A 6,395-nucleotide genomic window follows, 5' to 3' on the forward strand; every position below is an offset into this window, starting at 1 on the left:
GAACTTGCATAGAGGCCCTACGAGCTTTGGACTGATAAAATGTCAGCTCCTCATCTCCTACCTGGAAAGTAAGGGTCTTCTCCCCGACATCAATTACCACGCGAGCAGTAAATAAGAATGGTCGCCCTAAAATAATAGGGGTATAAGAGTCTTCGGGTATGTCTAAGACCACAAAATCAACGGGAATAAAGAATCTCCCGATTTCACAGGTATGTCCTCTAAGACACCTAGTAGCCGTGATATACTATGGTCGGCCATCTGAACAGTCATATTGGTGCAATTAAATTTGGTCAAACCCAGTCTCTTAGCGAGAGACAAAGGTAAGACACTTACGCTAGCTCCTAAGTCACATAGCGCGTTGTCAATTAAGTGGGTTCCTATATGACATGGAATCAAAAAGCTACTCGGGTCTGATTGTTTGGGTGGTGTCTTATTCTGAACTAAGGCGGGCCCTACTTCAGTCAAAGCTACCGTTTTATGATCACTAATATGCCTCTTACGCGTTAATATTTCTTTCATAAATTTCATGTAAGAGGATACCTGGGTAAGCATTTCGGCGAATATAACATTGACATGAAGGCTCTTTAAAATATCAGCAAATTTTCCGAACTGTTGTTCGGCCTTCTTGTCCTGTAATCGCCTCTGAAAAGGAACCCTGATAGGAATTTCCAACCCCTTATTTCTTTCTGCCAGTGTCTCAACAGGCTCGTCATCTTTCTTGCTCGATCGACCCCTTTTTCCTCTCGATCGAGGTCTTTCAGCAGCAATATTATTCGATTGATCACAATCAACAACTCGATCGAAGTCCTCTTTATCAGCATCACTCGATCGAGATATGAATTCACTTGATCGAGCTGTTTTCTCAGCAATTTCATTCGATCGAGGACTATCCTCTACTCAATCGAATTCTTCATAATCAGCCTTACTCGATCGACTAGCAGCTTCACTCGATCGAGTAATATTCCCAGCATTTCTACTCGATCGACCACCAGAGATGAGTCGATCGAGGATTTTCCTTGGATTCAGCATGGATTCGTCCATTGACGACTGTTCACTCTCAGAAACAACAGGTCTCGGGTCTAATATGTCCTCATCAGTCGGCATTTTGGGTCCTTCATAGGAAAGACCGCTTCGCAAATTTATCAGATTAATCATCTCATGTTGGTTCTTATCAGGTTGAGACGGTAAATGACCCGGTTTCCTTGAAGATTGGTTAGCCGCAAGTTGAGCAATTTGAGACTCAAGTGACTTCATCGACGCATCTTTCTGTTGGTCACTCTTCTGCTGCTGAACAGTCAATGATTGTATCATTGACTTCAACTCAGTCATCTCATTTACACCACTAGAGGAAGCTCCTTGATTCGGCGGTGGAATAGATGGAGGCTTTTGAAAGCCTTGTTGAGCCTTGTGAGGAGGGATGTAAGGTTGTTGCTACTGCGGTGGAGGTGAAGGGTTTAACACATTCTGACTAGTCCATCTCAAATTAGGATGGACTCCACTCTGATTGTTATAATAAGAGCCACCTTGCCTGTATTGCTGAAAGGCAAGAACCTGCTCCTTCTCAGTTAGACAGTCAACAGCAGTGTGATTGTCATTACTACCGCACCTCTCACATGAAACGGCTTCTTGTCTAGTCAACAATTAAACCGTCTGTTGATCACCAGCATTCTGCAACTCCAACTTATCGAAACAGGCATTCATGGCTTCAAGCTGAGCCACAACTGCATTATCAACAGAATTAACTGTCCGAATACCATCTCTCGAGTTCCTATACTCAGCACAATGGGTAGCCATCTCCATAATGATTCCCCATCCCTTGTCATCATCATTATTCTTCTGAAATCGCCCATTTGGGAGGCGTCCAAAATAGCACGGTGGTCGTCATACAGCCCATTATAGAATTGGTTACACAAGAACCACTGATCGAAACCATGATGAGGAAGAGACCGCACCAACTTCTTAAACTGGCACCAAGCTTCATAGAAGTTCTCATCCGGTGCTTGCTTGAAACTTGTAATTTTTCCTCTCAGCTGATTAGTTCGTTGTGGAGGAAAATACCTTTTATAGAAGGCAAGGGCCAGGGTCTCCCAGTTGGTTGTCCCAGCCGCGGTTCTGTCAAGATCTGTGAGCCATTCACGGGCTCCATCAGTCAAAGAGAAAGGAAATAGGACCTCCTTAATCTTATCCTGGGTCACTCCCTTAGTAGCGGTAATGGTTGAGCAATAGTCTGTGAAAACTTCCATATTTTTCCGCGGATCTTCACCCGCCAAGCCTCGGTACAGATTTCTTTCGACCAAATTGATGTAAGAAGGCCGAATATCAAATGTATTCCCATCCTCAATCGCAAGTTTTAAACCTTTAGGGATTGAGGCTGTGGGGTAATATCCGTATAATACCCTATAAAATTAGGACTATAACGCAAATTTTATATGTGATTTATTGTCATAAAACGAAAATATAATAAAGAAACGATAAAGCATTAGAAATAACCTCGGGTCCTTTGAGATGTGGCCTAAGAACAGAAATCAAAATAGATTTCCTCCTAATCGATACACCCAAGACCGTCTGAGACTATGCCCTTGTGCTAGAAATGTATTCTCTAATTGCCTTGCAATATTGAGAGAATAGTTGTGTGAGTTTTTGCTAGATGTGAGATCTAGGTTTTTCAGAGGAAAATACTCTTCAAAACCCTAATTTTCTTTTGCAAATGAATTAAGTTAACAAGAAGGAGAGGCTCTCCTTTTTGTTCTTTGTATTCGGCCAAACCGAGCCCCTCATGGGAAGTGGGCTTCCACTTCCTCTTAATTTTAACTTGTGGTCCGGCTCGAAAAATGCTAAATGTATATGACGCGGTCTTATTATAAATTGTCATCGGTTATCGGTATTTTAAAACATCGTCTAGTAACAATGATTAGCCGATATATTAATACATGTCCGACAAAGACAATATTGTATAATTAATTCAATATACATTAATTAAATATAACCGTTTATATTTAATTTACGAATTAACTGTTTAATTCGCCTTAGCCAATTTTATTTAATCCGTATTAAATTAAATATCTCAACATCACGTTTGACTAATTATTAGTCAATAACTCAGACTAACTGCTTAGTCAATTTTTGGCATGAACATGACTGTATTTTCATACCGTCACATCTCTCAAACGTATCCTATAGGTGTGACTTTTAGGGACCAGTTGATCACCGCCATCTGTATGACAATAACGTCAAACTTATCTAGCAAGCCAACCGTTATTGATAAACGTGGACCAACTGATAAAAATACAAAAGTATGCCCTTTGATCCTTTTAGAGATTTAAATGTCCTTGCACTAACTGTAAAGGACACCAGCCCCAACAAGCTCCCACTTGTCCGTACAAGTGTACGTGCAATGACGTTATCCGCACTAACTGGAGGACACCACCGCCAACAAACTCCCACTTGTCCGTACAAGTGTATGTGCGATAACCGATTCTCATATTCATTTAAAATTTCTCCCACTCAATGTAAAACAATTTGCAGATCCGGATCCGCAAAGGTCGTATTTTACAATCGATCTGGATCAAGAGTGGTTTCCCCGACTAGAGAGTAACTTAACTGATAAAACGAATTCGTATTCGAGCATGGCCATGCATTTCGATTCTGACTCCTCGAGTGGCCCCGAGAAATATCGAGTACGATAAAGGCTGAATATTTCCTTCAACTCGACTCCTTCCGATCTAAGCACAGCATGAAATGACCCAGAAAAAATCTACTTGGCCCCCTGTTACGGATGACCGTGAGAAAGAAACCAAAGTCACCCAAAATCTGCCTTAATCTCAAGAGACAGTCGATAGTCAAAAGAATCGACTCTTAGGATCACCATGGAGGTCCTATCCACGACCGGGCACCGAATGTTGTAAAACATTTAGGACTCCACGTCGATATCACAATTGTGTCCTACGAAATATCCGTATAAATCGCCTCTGTGATTGGTCAGTCAACCTTTTGACTTATGGCTCGTTGAACCCACCATCAACCAACGTCACAAAATAATTACCTTTAGTTATCAGCTCACGTGGGCAATTAAGGACCAAAAATATAATGTTTGTTCAGTTCACTTTGTGGTGTTCAAAATTGTCGTACAAAACCACATGAAAAACAAAATATATAAATATCAAAACGATGATGTCGTATAGAGTACAAAAAGAATGAATCTAATCCATAAAAGAGTACTACAACTCAGGAACACGTTTAATTTCCATGGAATTAACATGCCCTTCATGCTTATCTTGTCGTAATGGTTTAGTGAGAGGATCTGCTATATTATCATCTGTAGCAATCTTTTCTATCACTACTTCCTTTTGCTCCACGTAATCTCGGATTAGATGAGCTTTCCGTTGTACATGTCTAGACTTGTTGCTAGACTTTGGCTCCTTAGCTTGGAAGATGGCACCTCTATTGTCGCAATAGATGGTGATCGGGTCATTCGAACTAGGCACTACTGAGAGTCCTTGTAAGAATTGACGCATCCATATCGCTTCCTTTGCGCCTTCGGATGCGGCATAGTACTCGGACTCGGTCGTAGAATCTCTTTGTAACACTTTGTTTGGAACTCTTCCGGTGATGACTGCAGCGCCATTAAGAGTAAAAACGAATCCAGACCGAGATTTCGAGTCATCTCGATCCGTTTGGAAGCTAGCATCTCTGCGTAACCAGGTTGCGCATAGCTTTTGTTCGCCTCCATAAGTCAATGCCCAATCTTTAGTCCTCCGTAGGTACTTAAGAATGTTCTTGACAGCCATCCAATGTGATTCACCTGGATCTTTGTTGGAATCGACTTGTCATACTCAATGCATATGCCACGTCCGGACGTGTGCATATCATGGCATACATGATTGATCCTATAGCCGAGGCATAAGGAATCCGTGTCATGCGCTCTTTCTCTTCCGGTGTCTCTGGTGCCTGAGACTTGCTCAAATGCACCCCTGGAGCCATAGGAAGAAACCCCTTTGTGGAGTTAGTCATGCTGAATCTCTCTAGGATTTTGTCTATGTAAGACTCCTGACTGAGAGATGACATCCGTCGTGATCTATCTCGATAGATACGGATGCCCAGAATTCTTTGTGCCTCACCCAGATCTTTCATCTGGAAATGGTTTTTCAACCATACTTTCACCGAAGTTAAGAGAGGTATGTCATTCCCAATCGGGAGTATGTCATCGACATACAATATTAGGAAGACAATCTTGCTCCCACTCGACTTGATATAAAGACATGGTTCCTCGACCGATCGAGTAAATCCATTTTCTTTAATCACTTGGTCGAAGCGATGATTCCAACTCCGAGATGCTTGCTTAAGTCCATAAATGGAACGCTTAAGCTTGCATACTTTCTTAGGATGTTCAGGATCGATGAAACTTTCGGGTTGTACCATGTATAACTCTTCCTCCAAAAAGCCGTTTAAGAAGGCGGTTTTCACATCCATCTGCCAAATTTCATAGTCATGAAAAGCGGCAATCGCTAAGATAATCCGAATGGAACGCAGCATGACTACGGGTGCAAAAATTTCATCGTAGTGCAAACCTGGCACTTGGGTGAAACCTTTAGCAACTAGTCGTGCTTTATAGATATCTTGTTGACCTTCCACAGAATGCTTTATCTTGTAAAGCCATTTGCATTGAAGGGGACGAACCTTAGCAGGTAAGTCAACAAGATCCCATACGTTGTTCTCATACATAGAGTCCATCTCGGATTACATGGCCTCAAGCCATAGCTTTGAGTCAGAACTAGTCATGGCACCTTTATAGGTTGCGGGTTCACTACTCGTTAAGAGTAGAATGTCATCTATGTCATGTTCCTCGACCATACCAATGTATCATGCGGAGGAATAGAGACTCTTCCCGACCTCCTAGGTTCCTCAGGAATATTAACCGCAGCCGGGATTAAAGGAACTGGTTCCTCCAATGGTTGCTCGGTATTTGGTTCTGGAATCTCCGACAGGTCGAAGGTTCTATCACTCTTGGCATTCTCGAGAAATTCCTTCTCTAAGAATGTCGCACTAGCCGCAACAAAAACACGTTGTTCGGTTGGCGAATAGAAGTAATGACCAAGTGTTCCTTTAGGATAACCTATAAAGTATGTCTTGACCGATCGCGGGCCGAGCTTATCCTCGTGTCTCCACTTGACATAAGCCTCGCAACCCCAAACCCGTATAAAGGACAAGTTAGGGACCGTTCCCTTCCATAGTTCATATGGAGTCTTGTCAACAGCTTTAGACGGACTTCGGTTAAGTATTAGAGCGGCTGACGGAAGAGCATAACCCCATAATGAGTCGGGCAACACGGTGTGACTCATCATGGATCGAACCATATCAAGTAGTGTTCGATTTCTCCGTTCGGACACACCATTCAA

Source organism: Silene latifolia, chromosome 11 (genome assembly GCF_048544455.1).
Source record: "Silene latifolia isolate original U9 population chromosome 11, ASM4854445v1, whole genome shotgun sequence".
NCBI classification, from domain to species: domain Eukaryota; kingdom Viridiplantae; phylum Streptophyta; class Magnoliopsida; order Caryophyllales; family Caryophyllaceae; genus Silene; species Silene latifolia.